Source organism: Anas platyrhynchos, chromosome 9, assembly GCF_047663525.1.
Source record: "Anas platyrhynchos isolate ZD024472 breed Pekin duck chromosome 9, IASCAAS_PekinDuck_T2T, whole genome shotgun sequence".
NCBI lineage: Eukaryota > Metazoa > Chordata > Aves > Anseriformes > Anatidae > Anas > Anas platyrhynchos.
The window spans coordinates 23445261-23461243 of NC_092595.1; the positions used below are offsets into that span (position 1 = coordinate 23445261).

The window sequence follows — 15983 nt, forward strand, 5'->3', positions numbered from 1 at the left end:
TACACACACAAAATGAGATGATTTAGCCATTTTGAGCAAAGAAAACATTTCCAAATTTGCCAAATTAATACAAAAATCTACATATGTCCCAAAAAGGGTCTATATTCAACCTCTAATCACTCCCAGGCACATTACAAAAACTGCTCTTAGATCCAGTTCCACTGCTAATGACAGTATGGAGGAAAGAACAGGTGATCAATGACCATTCAAAAAATTACTGTTTCAACCTTTCTTGTTTTCTATCATCTGTACTTAAATGTCATCCCATTGAGGCTAGAAGAAGTTACCATTCCTGCCAAGCCGAATGCCTCATCAGTTTGCCTTTAGCCTATGAATTTTAAATCATCCTGCTTTGTAAGCAGTTGTCTCCAATGTCTCCCGTAGTCTCCAACGTAAATGCCACTACAAGTACATAACAAATGGATGTCATTAAAAACTTGCCACTTGCTACAACAAATAATAAAATTTCCCAGACTTGGAAGAGGAACTAGCCAAGTGAACATTAACACTGTTGAATTAAAAATTTCTCAGTAATTGCTTAAGTGAAGAAAGTCAATCCATGAAAAGTTTCTAAATCAATTTTGGAGAATCAGGAGAGTCAGAGATTCTTTTCAATGTTTAGATGTTTCTTTGAACTGACCTTGATTTGAGAAACTAAATATTTTTGCTTGCTAAAATGTATTTAAAGGGTAAACTATGCAGATACAAAACAAATTAATGTCATATTCCAACTAGAAATATACTACAGTTCTGTCTGAAGAAATATGCATTTGTTAAAGCTTCATAACTTGACTCTTATAAATCAGCAGCTATTATGCATATGTGCAATGTCTCCTTTTTTATTTTCTAGTCTTTAGTTTTTGTTTTTGTTTTTGTTTTTGTTTTTGTTTTTGTTTTTTTTTTATCAAAACCAAACAGTATGCTCTGACTTTTGATGGGAGATTCTTAATTTGTTTTGCAACCACTCGTTTCCTCTGCCTCCCCTTAACCTCTGTAAGGCAGAGGAACAGTACGGGGTCTGGTCTGCAGAAAAAGAGTCGCTAAGTGATTTCCCAGAACCATACATGAAGGCTCTATCAGAGCTAGAAATTTAAATTGGGTCCTTGCTTTTCAGTCCTGTGCTTTAGGTGAGGAGAGTGCTTATTAAATATTTTATTTATACACAAGGGATGAATCCAGCCATTTGGATTTTACAATGTTTTCATACAGATTTTTGTGGATTCAAGTTTTCCATTGAAAATTCACAAGAGTTTCTTGGAAATTAACCTCCTATGTAATTCATAAATACTTTATCATTAGCTAACTGAAAGCCTGTTAAAACAATATACCTCTGAAACAATTTAATCCTTACCTCATCAGTGTCTGTATCTAATAATTGTTATGATCCTAGCTCTACAGCTTTTTCAACACTCTTGTAAGCATATTCGGGGCACAAACACTAACAGCCTGTGACAATAATACTTGCTTTCCTACCTCATGCATGAAGTTACAGCCTGTTACAGTAATACTTCAGAGCCTCTGTGCAGTTTATGCAAGCGTTCAAGTTTCCATTCCAGTGAAAAAATGTACTCATACTATTTTTCATCTGGCTCATATTACGTGTTATCCCATTCACTCTCCCAAACAACACATCTCCAGAAAAAAAAAAAAAAAAAAAAAAAAAAAGCACTCTGTTTAAGATGATTATACATTGAAGAATATTCTTTGACACATGTTTCTGAAGATAACAGTGCTCTTTGCCAGCCAGGATTACTGAACTCATGGAGAGAACCTATTCCATTTCACCTTTCAGTTCCGATTAGCAGCCTTTTGTTTGGAGTTTCCTAGGCTTCTCTGGCAAAGCTGTTAGCAGAGGCCATTAGCTTGCCAGCCCCGAGGAGCATAAAGCCAGCTCAGTCTGAGATCCTGGGTTTGATGGAGCACTGCTGATTACCAACCACAGCACTGGGCCTACTGGGCCTGCTGGGCCCATCAAGTAACTGCTATCTCCTACAACTGCCGTAGCTTGTACTGCTCTTATATACAGGCTCTAGATTGGCTAACTTGCTGCAAAAAATGTATTTCTGGAGGAAATATGTAGAAAGGAGACCATGCTGGAGGCTGGTTGTGAGGGCTGGGATGACCCCAGCCTGGGACCGACCCTCAGGAGCACCACAGTACTTCTCCCCCCCAGCACGCTGGAAGAGCTGCATTTGCATTGATGAGCTGTTTACAGAGGTTCTTAAATAACAAACACTGCTTCCATTAGATATTCAACAGATGAAAAACCTCCGTTTGGCTCCAGAGCATTGAGCTGGTTCTTTGGTACTGTGCCTCTCCTCTGCTAGCATCTCTATCAACTTCAGTGGGACTACCAACAACGTTGTAGAGGGCAAAATTTGACCAAAATGAGGAAAGATATGACAATAAACTACTTTTTTTTTTTTTCATGTTTTAACAGCCACATATACAGTCTTAAACAAGGAAAAGCCTACTCTCCGCCTTACAAAGGCAATTCAATACTTGCATGAGCAGCAAGTTGGAGTGGTTGAATGCCAAAAACACTAGAGCACAATTGGCAGCAGATAGATAACTAGTTGCCAGAGAAATGCAGGACCGACTAGGGGTGGACACAGAAATATCCTTTTGCTTTGGACTCTGTGGCTCGTGCAGACAATGCTGTACTCCCTGTGTCCAGGTCATACTTTGCTTGCCATAAGAAAATCAAGACTCTGCCAGCAAGACATCACGCAGTGAGACCCCAAATAAGCAAGTTATTTAAACATGTGCCTAACTTTCACTATGTGAGCAGTCCCAGTAAAGCACACGTGGGTAGTCAATGGTTTTATTCATGTGCTTTAAGCCAAGAACAGGATAAAGTGCTTCGCTGAATCCATTTCTTAGTTTCCACTCCAAACTGGCATCTCCTCCGGAAACTGTTGGCAAATGCTGACATATAACAGTAGCCAATGTATTTTTTGAGTAAAAAGCATTAGCTCTCCACTGTTGTGAACCCAAAATATTTCTTTAAAGTGCTTTAAGTTCACAAAGTTCTTGAAAAGCATGACTTTGGCAATTCAGTAAATAAAGGTTCAGAGAACATTATAGCATTCACATTTTATGTGCCAGAACCACTAGCTTCACTTGGTAGCTCTTAAACTGAACATCAAAAGAAGAGATTCTGAACTGGCACGAATATAGCAGCTCGCAACTGCATGTCATTCATCCTTTTTCATTTTAGATGGTGCTACTGATACAGACTTTATGTTCAAAAGAAATGTGAGGAGCAACGCAGCAATAAGAAATTGGCAGCAAGTTTTGAAATTCTTTGAGCAAACAAAATAGCTGAATTGCCAAAGAAATGATCAGAGCTGTAATTAGCATTGTATTTTTTCCTACTTGCTGAACATAAAACCATTCAGTGTGAAATTTAAGTAAAGACCCTACTAATATTGAAAATTTATCTTAATATAAAACCATGGTTTTACTTATTCAGCTATTCAAGTTCCATCGTTTTGTTTTGCTTAGTTACCAACACCAATGGCATCATCTCCCCCTATAGAAGAAAATGGGACAGTGTACAACTGGTAGCCCAAACTCTTAGCAGGCCATGATTGTCACTACAAAGGTACGAAAGATTCTTTCCTCCTTGGTAAGTGCTCTGTATTGCAGTGAAAATTTCATTATCACTAACTCACCTAGCTACATGTTAATTTAACATAAGAATCAAGTACTTCTGAATAGTTTCAATATATTTTATCAACTCAACATTCACATTTTAGCTCTAGAATAACTATTTTACAACATTCAATTTGCAAATTTTAGGTTACTATGCATTTAGTCCAAGTTTAATTTCTGTTGCTGTTAAAAAAATTAGCAGCGTTTTGGTTTAATTTGTCAGCAAAAATATGGCCTTTTCCACAACCCAGGCCAAATGGCTTGGAGAAAACTCTGATACTATACAATTAAATGTGTCTTTGAGGAGAAAAGTAGGCACTGACAGTCTGTAATAATAATGCTTAACGCCTCTGCACAGCTCTTCATTTTTAGGTCATAACTAAACAGACGCTGTTGTTTACAATATTGAGTACTCACTAGCCAAGACTGGGCTAGGAGATCCTTTTATTTTCTATCAGGCGACGGAAATAAACTCAAATTCAATAAATACAACTAAGAAAGTATTATATGTTGCATGTGCATATATACATATATATATATATATTTTGTGACTCATATATATGTATATATGTATATATATGTGAGTCACAAAAATGGGACCATAACTCATTGTAATCTGTAATGCAGCAAAAATGGACTCAGTTTACAGGCTATATGGGTTGTGACACTGTGAGTGTAACAAAGTTTTCAGGCCCATAGCCCTCAGCCCCCATTATTTCCTAACATCAGTGTTATAACCAACATTCAGCTGCATCAGCTCGTCTGGAAATGTGATACTTCATATCTTCTGCCAAATTTTGCCAAAGACACACGTTGAATGAACAGTATTGCAAACCCCAAACTGGTAGGGTGTTAACACGTTAAAAGCCTCTGAAATAGGGCTATGCCAAAATGAGAAGCAAAACTCAACCTTCTACAGCACCTACAAGAAAACTGCCAGATGAAATCCACATTAGAGCAATAGCAAAAGATCAGTCACTGGGAAGAGTCAAAAATAACCTCTATGATGTACTACCGTGTGCAAGCACTTCCTCTATCATGGAAATTAATTTAGTTCTGGCTTGAAACCCAAACTGTTCAACAGCATCTCACAGCAACAGCAGCCTAGGAGAACAAGGGCAAAACCAAATGCAATGAACTGCAAAAGAATTTTGGTAAGTCCAAATGTTCTTTTTCCCTTCCCTCAGCGGAATTTGGCTACTGAAGTCCACATCCAGTCCATAAATACAACAGACTCCACTATCTTACTCATAGATAAAGGAGATGAAAACACAATCGTCCTTCAGCAGTACGCTTATCCCATCACCAATGCAAGCAGAGCTGTGACCCAAGGAACGCCCCACCCCAAGCTCTGTATTTTCGGCAAGAAAAGAAGAATTCAGATACAGTTCATATGAAAACTTACCCTTTTTAAGTCTTTGTTTTATTTAAAGCAAATGCAATCCAATACAGATAAATGTCAAATCTGATCCATCTCTTGTTAAACAAATACTGGTAATACGCTTTAAATACTTCTTTCCTCTTCCCCATGTTAAACTTCACTGTGCAGTATTTATTTATCCTGTACTAGCAGTTCATATAAACATTGTACTGAACACTACAATAAAACCCTCCACAAAGGGGATGGAAGCGCTTATCAAAGTCAGAAATCATCCCATCAGCAGCCTGCTCTATAGCACAGCACTGATCGGCATGCACAAATCCAAGATCCTGTCACAGGTCTTTATACTCAGGCAGATAGGGCCTGAATAATCTGCTTGAAACTGATCTAAATCCAGAAATTTGGTTATTTCCAGTGTATCCCCTCTAGCATCTTAAGAGAGCTGGATTTTGCCAGCCTATCAAACCAAATCCATCCAATGCCTTTCAGATAACAAAAGCTATTTAGGTTAAAGAGCAGATAATTATGTTCAAATTCACATCTCAATGGCAGAGGAGCAGCAGTGGGCACGAGGATACGATGGATTCACCTTCAGGGACCCTGGGACTCAGTTGGGAAGCTCAGGAGCTCAGGCAGCCCATGGTGTGACTCTGCGTGCCCACACTGAGAGATGGCATCTCCCAGGGGCAAAGCACCTGGCAAACATCATGCCACAAAGAGACCTTCACACCCCGTGCGGTCACACAACAGAAACTGAAAGACTACAAGCCACCACGTCCCCACTTGTGTCCCCTGGTCCTACCACCCCCTACCAAGCAGCCTGGAGGAGAGACGGGGCAGCAGGGAGCTCTTTGGCACAGAAAAGAGTAATCTGCAGCTGCTGGGTGCGCCCCAACCTGTGTGACAGGACACCAAGCAGAAGACAGCATCAAAGCAAGCAAGGCATGAGACTGGAGAGAGGGAAGTGGCAGGAGAGCAGGAGCCAGCATCATGCAGGCGCTGCTGCCTGCTGCCGGGCACAAAGACTTCTCCAGGGCCTCTCCTGTATTCGGTGAACAGAACAAGGAGGGCAAGGTTAAAGGTCAGATGGAGGAACCCGTAATATACAGGAAAAATGGGTAGGTGAAGTGAAGAGGGACATAGGTCTGTAGAGAGAAAAGCAGGATGGGGATACAAGCCCAGGTGCAGGGCATGGTACAGAAGAAGCCAAATTCAGCCAAGTGTTAAAAATCCTTTCAGCAAAGATGCTGCTGCATGCAAGTGCTGAGAGTTATTCCACCCCACTGCAATACCAGCTTCTTGGGAAATATTCTGCTTCCTGCTGTGATAAAACAAAGCCCTTAAAAATCCACAACTATGAAGATTCCATTAAAAATAAAAAAAAACTTGCACTGCCTATCTATACCCCCTGATCACCCAGCTGCATGTGTGACGATGCTCACATTGCCTTGTTTTCTTACAAGTTTAAAGAACTTCTGTTTCCTCACAATTTAATTCATGTGAAACGTTTTGTTCTCAGACCCTGTGTACTTTGAGTTTGCTCTGGCTGGGTTCCTCCATCCTGTTGCCAAGCTTATGCGATTCCAATCAGCAGGATTGCTGCCCAAACAAAACACAGTCCCAGATACAAACACCCTCCGAACTGCAGGGAACTTCAGAGCCAGATGAGAATTTCATGACTGATCCTCTAACATCTCTCTACACTCAGCCAAACTAAACCCCCCGACCTCAGCAAATCTGAATACCTAGGATACTCAGCGACCATGCTCCCCGTTTAGCTGTAAACGCTAAAAATCTTAAGTCCCAGTATAGAGATCCACACCGGAGTAATAGAATCAGTATCTCAGAACACCAGTAAGCAGGAAAATAAAATTAGAAATCCTTAAAGTGTCAGTGAAGGAAGTAAAATAAACCATAGTACTACAATAGCTTTTTTGATATATATATATATATTTTATTTTTTTTTAACATTACAGTAACATTAACATTCCAAGTCCATCCAGTCCATTATTTCAGTGGAACTTAGGCATCTGGACTGAAGGTGTACAACTAACTACATCTAGTTGGATTTGGGCTCTGACAGTTTATTGTTTTACTGATAAGTGTAAAATAGGTTTTGCAATGTGTTGCTATGCTCAGAAGTCAAAGAAAACCAGCCTGGGAAACACGGCCCCCATGCACAGCACTAAAGGAAATTAAAGTCATCCTCTTTATCTGCTGTTCATCTTCTCATCACCAGAGCAGCAGTACCTCTCCAAGAGCACTGTGACCACATGCAAGCCTTGATTTTTAACTAGATTACATTTCCAACAGTACCAGTATGCCAGAATTTCTCCATGCAAACCCAAGTATTTATCAGCCCCTGTACTTTTCAGCCCAAATGGGAACCAGAACACAGGCCCAGGAGAAGACTAAAGGTGTTTTTTGTTGGTTTGTTGTTCTTTTTTCTTTTTTTTTAAGGTAAAAAAAGGAAACAAAAGAGTGGATAGAATTAAATAGGAACTGACAAGAAAGGAAAGAACAAAATAGGACGTGCAGCGGCATAGATATGTCAAGTTCATTCACTTTGATTTTGAGCTTGACCCCTTAGCTGCTTTCCAACATACTTTTCCCCTAACATGAGTTTCCAGGAGAGGTATTATTTGGTATAGTTGGCCCAATATTAAAACAATGGAAACCTGCAGCACGAAGGTGGTTGTTGCTTTTTCAATTTGCTCTTGGAGGCTTTCCAATAATTTCTGTGTCAGAGGATGCTTTAAAACATTCTTTCTCCTCACTCTGAGCCTGGCAGAGCGAGATCATCTTGTACAATACTTGCCAGACAGCCACTGCATTCCCCAACACAGGTCTTTCAAAAACAAAAACAACAACAACAAAAAAAGCATTTCAGTCACTTTCACTCATCTCCTTCGCTTTTTGCAATAAATCGATGACTTGTTAGGCAGTTCTGTATTTCACTCATCTCCCTCTTGCCTTTCTGGGACTCGCTTCCTGAGACAGGGCTAAGGACTGGACGACAGAGGTGTCTGCTCCAAACAGGGGATTTGCTCTGATTTATTTGTTAGGTACATGCATGTTTGCTAACACTGTGCAGAAAAAAAGCATCCAAATTCTTGCCAAAATTATTGGATAAATATGAACCAAATTAACTTTTGTAACAGGTCTATTAATTCTTGTATTTACGGCTATGAGATAGTGATACAATCCTAATGACATAATACAATGGTAATCCACTCCTTTCTCCAAAGCTGTCCATTTTATCACTGACTCCTGGTTACTCTTTGATTCTGTTTTAGAGAAATGACTTTTGTGGGTCTGACACAGTCCCCAGACTAAAGCCTGGCATTCCCAAAGGTCTCAGAGTAGGGGTCCTCCTGCTTCCCAGGGATGTAAGCCATCTCCAGGTGAACAGACCTGCTCCTTCAGCAAGTCACCCTCCTTTTTGGAAAGCTTCTATCACGTGCATCCCTCCAGCCTTGCAGCAGACAAAGGAAGAAGCTTGATGGCTTTAGCCTCCCCTCTCTCCACACATCCCCACGAGTGCCATCAGGACATGCTCCAGGGCATACCCAGAGGAAGCACGTCTGGCCAGCACTGCTGTCCCATCACACACATACACGTCCTCTCTGGCCAGCCCTACACTCACAGGCCTTTCATCTCTGCACTATTAATCCTTCTCACTACCATCAGCAAATTATTCATCAGGGAGGCCCTCTAGAAGGATTCACGGCGATACAAACCTTTGGGGCTGAAGATCCAGAATACAGATAAAACTCGGGTCCCACTGCAGCGCAAATGCATAACCCCTGTCCCCAGGAGATTTCACACAGGAGGTCTTCTCACTTCTTAAAGCCATGAATAAGAGCACACCAGAGAGCCTATGTCAGGAGTAAGAGAGTCTACAGAAAATGATCAAAAATACCCTTCCACAAAGTGTCTCATTAATTCAGCAAAGCTTTAGAGTTGTATAATTGACAGCATTTGCACCAAGAAACCTTTACAAAAGGAAATCAAACCAACTCATTTACATTCCTGTTTCTCCTGCAACTACCTTCCTGGTTGAGTTAAGCCAAAACAGACAGATGCAACATTACTCTGCTTTTTGCAGCACAAAATCATTCAAGTGAAGTGGCTGAGAGCGGCACTCCCCCTGCCTGGTGCCGACCCATGGCAGCCACAGGCAGGACCTCTCACAGCCACGGGCTCCGGATGGAAAGGCTGGATCTGCATGGCGTTTTCAAGGTTTTCCAGAAGTAATTAATGTTTGCTGATGTTTCCACTTTTCTGATTTTCAAAGGCCAAGTCCTTAGTGCTTGATGAGAAGAGAGATTAAGCTCCCGAGTCTCCCAATTTAAGCACCCAAATCCAGAGATACTCAGAAACTCCAGCTTCCCTGTAAAACCTCGGTTTCTTCTTTAATTGCCAAAGTTCAGATATTTTTGCAGAAGCCTAACTAAACCCTCTGCTTAGTATTAAGTTTCAAAATGCTAGTGATTATACTTATATACATGTCTACAGTTCTTAGGACAACAACAACAACAAAAAAAAGACTACAGAAAAGAAATAAAATATGCACCAAGAGATTCAACCAAAAGCCCTTACCCCCCCAAGGCATGGTTAATATACTATCTGCAAATACATATGGGACCAATTAAACAGAGCTAACTCCTCACAAAGGCACTGCAGCGTCACTCTGGAGGAATCCACAATTGATTAAACAAACTCCAGTAATTCCATTCTGGAAACACGTACTCATTCACAGCTAAATCCCAGACTTTAGGAATCCCGTATGCCATGCAAAAACTATCCCTGCTTCCACAGAAATACAGGGCAAAACAGATACAAAGTGCTACAGGACCTGCACCAGACCCCTTTTTGCTTCTGCTTTACATGTGCTACTATGTTTACCTAGACATAGCATTACTCCTGCTTTGTACAGCAGTAGCTAGGCGTTGCTATTTCAGACCTGTAATTCAGCATCACCAATGCAATGAAGCACATTGACTGATGGAAATATTTAATTGTTTAATATTTAATATTTAGCTACATTAAATGTAAGAGTGCAAAACTATCCCAGTGTTCCCTTCCAGCAAGACTGGCATAATTTAAGACCTCAGGCCTGCATAAGGGCCGTCGTTCAACCTCTTACATTGGGAAGACAGATTCCTCTTTTTCTGGGAAGTATACTCTCACTTTTGCCCAGTCTGCTCCAAGTTTTGACTGACACAGCAATGACTGGCAAGTTTTCCATGCAGAAAACATCTGCAAAATAAACAACCCTGCACATCGGCAGACAAGCAGAATAGGAAAATCGTTCTTCTCAGCACATCCCCGTCTTTTCTCACCCCACCCCTACAACTGATGGTTACCTTAAACACGATCCTTTCTCAGCCACCTTACAACTAAAATTTTATTTTGTATCTAAAAAAAGCCAACTTTGAGAGTGTGGGTTCACCTTCAAGCAGTGAAGTTGCAGGAGACACGGGAACATAATTGAGCAAGGTTCATTTTCCTTTTTAAATGTTTCCTGGTGCAAACCCTGCCAATTATCACAAACAAAACTTTAACACAATTCAGGCTTGTGGGAAATGAAATAATACAGAACATCAACAACCAAGGAAAAGGGCCTGGGCTTTTAAACCTCTGAGCTTGCCTAGATGCAGATTTAACATACGCTCCTGTAATGTAAGGCGATAGAAGTATTCCGAATGCCCAAGACACTTCCAGTCTCCAATGTACGTGTGTTGGGCAGCTAGTTAAACAGATGTGAAAGAACCAGAAAAATTAAAATAAATGAATTGCCTGCCCAGCATTTCCCTACTGCCTTCTTCCTTTGCCCCATTCAATTTAACTTACAGGCATTACTGATGCAGTTATTCCAGCATCCCTCAAAATGCACAGCGCTGTAATTCTACGGGAGATGTTAACAAGGTGGCTTTTATCAAACTCAGTGCATCTGAAATCTAAATTATTTACCCTGAAAGAGAAGGGAGGGAAAGAATTTAGGTGCCTCTGATAAAATATTGAAGTTTTGAATCTTGTGAGTACCAATTAGTCATTCCTCTGGAAAAAAAAAAAAAAAAAAAAAAAAAAAAAAAAGGGGGGACATTTATTTTAATCAAAAAAGACATGTATTTGGCTGAAAAAAGCAAACTCTGATGTAAAATGTTTGAGCAGCTTTACATACTCAGTCCTCTATAATTATAACAAGGTTGCTAAAAATTCCATTTTCACAAACACCACTGCCACAAATAAATAATTGCCAAAATAAATCCAGTAGATTGCCATGCAGAAATGTGTCTTCTACAGCTTAACTTGTGATAATGTTTTTTATAGCATGTCTCTCTGCTCAGATTTGCAGCTTTTATTTGCATTCTGACCACAAAGCCCAAGGGTTATCAATCACAGAATCCACTTTTTCTTGTATTTGCAATTCTTCATGCTGCAGCCCTACTTTTGAACTGCGCTTATCTAAGCTATTTGCATGTATAATGGACATACAGCTCCTTCAAAAAAAATCTCTGGGCCAAACTGATAAGCGATGTCAATGACGGCAATCTGGAGAAAAGAAAAATATATATAAGGCTGATTCTGGCCATTTACTGATACGGCAGTAATCAGGTAGGCAGCAGATACGATGCAGATGGATGCACGCACACGGGGATTCAATGGGAACCTTCACATTGCTTCTGTGTGAGTCAGCCCCAGTTCTGCCATGGGAGAAGAATCCACATGGGGCTTTTGAAGGGACTCCTGAAAGTCTCCCGTCCTCTGCCACAAACATTTCTAGGAAGAGTAACTGCCTAGCTCATAGCATCTGCTACAGCTGCCTACTGTTGGAAAGGGAAGATCATTTGTGCAGCACTTAGAGAAAACACCAGCTAGTATCATGAGGTCCAACTCCTCTGACCAAATGCCATCAGCAGAAGAGAACCTCAACGCAGAGCTTGTCAGATAAGCTGTACAGCACACAGAGAATAACGCAACAGATATGCAGGACCTCACCTCCATGCACTGCCAGCTGATTTTTCATTGCAACTGCCGGGATCCCCAAGACTGTCCACTACAAAGCTTTCTCTGCCTACATGCTGTTCAAGAACATGCAGCACTCAGTGCCCCGGACAGGCACAGAATAAGGTTTTGCCTTCAGTCTGCACTTGGGAAAGTCAGCAGAAGGTCAGAGCCCAGTGCTTGAGATGGATATTTCTCTTCCTGAGGGCTGATCCCAAGCTAGATGTCTGAGGATTGTCTTCGTGCATTCCAAGTTTTACCTTTATTTAAAGGAAAGTCTGTGAGTGTTGGTGCTGTTGGAAAGTTACTTGGGAGACCACCACAACTAAAGCATTGCCATTCCAAATAAATAAATAAACAAATACATCTATGTCAATTCAGCCCAGAAGCAAATCTTGAAACAGAAAAACCCAGAAGTGGAAAGTCCGGGTGAGCTGTTAGTCACAGTCACAGATTTTGAGGGGGCACTTGAACTCCACGTCACTCAATCACCACCAGTTCCCCTCCAAAATACTGACCTTTAACCCAACTACATTATCTTGAGGCTTAGGAGAATTCCGGAGTGGAAGGTATCCTTGTTTGATTTTTATTTTATTTCAGATCCCAGGTTCTCTGTCTAGAACAGATTTTCAGATGACATTAGAAAAGCCTCAGAAATAACATCAGTAAAGATTTGCATGCACAGCTATTTGCACAAGGCAAATCTACAGTTTTACAAGACAATCAGATAGATAAACATCTGTCTGCTCCATTCTGAGCAGCTGATGAGTGCGGGGGACCTTTGATCATTCGACAAAGCCTGTTCCCTCCTGGGTGCAATCCAGCAACCACCATAACAGAAATGTTTCAAGTTTTGTTTTTCAACATCTTTAAGTGCTGGTTGGGTATCATAAGCATCTCAGTGTCATCCACGCTACAAAGGGCACAACAGGGAAATCAGAGGTTGAAGAGCTACATCATCTGCCCACAGAAACACGAACACAAACTGAAAGTTTTCTGTTCAAGGCAGGCGAGCATATGCAGTGCTTATCCATAAGGAATGGCAACAGCTTTGGACTGTTTCATGATGAAAAAGCTAAACAACAAGTACATCTGCTGAAACACTGATTTTTAAAAATAATTATTTGTAGAAATAAAGATTAGGTACCATCTGATGACCATGGTCCATGCAGTGCTCCATCCCTTGTATAAATAGGGAACCAGCTTCAACCCGCACATGAAACCAGGCTGTGGCTGTAATCTATTTTCCCTATAGCATCTGTGGAAAAGTGATTAGTTCCAACTCCTGCCCTATGACATGAGCATTTCCACTTTCATGTTTTATCACCACTGCAGTTAGAAATTAACAGGCTCTGGTGACTACCACTGATATTCCCAAGCCAACAGAACAAAGATGTTCCTGAAGCAGATTTGGGATTGCCTTTTCCGCTTACACAGTAGACAAATCACAAATGCAGTTTACTGTTATGCTGCCAGCATTTAATAGTGTTTAATGGTGCGGTATGGGTCTGAGCGAGGGCAGGGCACAAGCATCCCTATGGAGAACAATTAGTGCATCAGCTCCACCACAGCCTCTCTCCGTGCCCTCCTCCCTTCCTGTGCACTGCTGCACTGGAGAACGGGAGCAAAATGATGCTTGCAGGCTGAATATTTGCTGAATTACCAGCTCAGACCAGACAATTCCATCAGCAGCTCCGGCCGCCTGCCCCAGGCCGTGTAAAGCACTCCTGGGTGTCACTGCCTGTACTGGGTTAGGCTGCAGCCAGCCTGGCTGCCCACCACGGCTGCTTCATCATCCTCAGCTGTCACGGAGGAGGGTATCTCCCATTTCTTCGGATGTGTGTACGCACACACAGCAGAAGGAGCAAGCAATGCTCAGCTAATTTTCCTCCAGCCCATTCGGTTTGGAAGAGATCCTTCTCCATTTCAGTGCCTGATGTGTTCTGGCCTCAGCCGCTTTTCCATTTGGCACGCAATCAAACCGTATTTAGAGGAAACCCAATTCTTCTATAAAAGTTGCATCTCAATAAATTGTGTCTTACCTCTCTTCCCTACCCATGTTCTAAGGGGGAGAGGACTGCAGTTCTCCCAAAGCCATTTGAACATTGCTTTCCATGACCACCTTTCAACTCTCAAAACTGCAGTCAGTATGAAAAAAGGCACAGCAAAGAAGCGAAGCTGTCTTCCCGTATTATAGTCACGTAATAATCATAAGCAATTTCTCAGAGAAGTCCTCCAGGCACAGTTTTAATGTTAAAGCAATTCTTGCTCCATTTTAACCATCCAGTGATACAGAGCTGATAGCCCAGCTCATTAAAAAGTACAAGATGCCGTTTCAAGAAATGCCATAATTTCTTGGGCAGAGTTTAGACACGCTCCACAGAGCAGCCCGGCTGTTCAACCCCAGCACTCAAGCCCCTAGGCTTTGGGCTCAGGTGCCCATAATTTCACTGGGAAATTCAGGTGGCTCTTCTGCTAAACCAGGTGCTACACCCAAGTGAGACACTGCAGACCCACTGTACATTACCCATCTCCAGCAACTCTGCAAACATCACACTGCTCTGCTTAAGGCCTTTTATTTATTTTTTTTTTTTGAGGAAGAAGGAAAAAAAAAAACAGCTATTTTTAAAATAAAGCCTACTAGAAGGAGATTAACTATCCTTAAAAAATACTTGACAGCCTCTTTGCATGTTATTGAGTGGCCCATACATATGGCAGATGAGTGCAGTAGAAGATGATAATGCATAATGATAAATAAACACTTCTGTTTAAAATCCATAAGCCTACTTATGACTAGCTTGAGACATACAAGTATCTACAGCTTACTCAGTTCAAGAATCCTCTGCTTTCAAAATGTCCATTCAGCAGCCCTGCCAGATATTGTTTCACAATACTACAGGCTCACTTATTCATAAACAAATCATTAACATTCTTGACATAAATCCATAGTGTACAACAAATCCCAGCTATGATAATGTTTTACTACATTTGCTGTGCCCATCATGAATGGGAGTTCTGTGTTCACCAAAAAAAAAAAAAAAAAAAAAAAAAGCCTCAACAAATAAAAGGCAAATTATTCGCTGCGAGAAAACCGCCAGGGTGAAATGCCTATGCACAAATTACAAACTAATTATCAAGTCCATATAGTAATAAACCTTGTGTTCAGTTAGTGAACCTGGATGTCACAATTTACGCAAGAAATCTTCCTGCTAGGACTGTAATAACTAAAACCCCGATAGTTAAATATGGAATAGCAGACTTTTAGAGTTTTCTCAGCTGCAAGGAAAACCTTTTACATGTTCCCATTCCTCCAAACACAGGCACAAAAACCATCTGAAAAGATCCATCCGAATCCCTCCAGCATTCACGCATTGCTATGGGTTTATTTACAGCTCTGTACCAGAGGTTTTCAGCCAAGCCCTGAAATGATCATGGGCCATTTTTATATGCATACATCAAAGCTTAAATTAGACTAATTAAAATGAACGGAATAGCTTAGTGAACTCGTCAGGACTAGGCTGCTTCTTCTCGCTGAACAGCCTCTGCATAGATGGCAGCACAGAGCAATGCTTTCAGTCGGGGCTTCCCCAGCAAGAGTCTACACATGGTCCAAAACCACAGCCACCACAGCAGCATCCCCATGGGGTGAGAGGGGCAGGGGTCCGAGGGATGGGATTTCCCGAGCAAGGCCGGTCTGCAGCACCTCCAGGGACCAGCCAAGTGGTCTGTCACCAGCAAAACCTCAGTGATCATGGAGTTAAATCCTCCACCATGTCCCCCACTCGCTAACGCCTTCTGCACCTTATTTAAAGAATTAAACGCCTTCCTTAATGGCCATGTTTAAATAATTAGGAAAGATACTGGGAGATGGTTAAACTTTCCATTGATGCTCTTGGCAGATGAAAAGTGCACTCCGAAGAACTGGATTTCTCTG

At 41.3% G+C, this 15983-nt stretch overlaps 1 protein-coding gene across 2 annotated transcripts in view; it reads right to left on the reverse strand.

Annotated features, from left to right (window-relative positions):
* The window catches only part of PID1 (phosphotyrosine interaction domain containing 1), an 85060-nt gene that overhangs the window by 53590 nt on the left and 15487 nt on the right, over positions 1–15983 (reverse strand). The gene's annotated exons all lie outside the window — the stretch shown is intronic.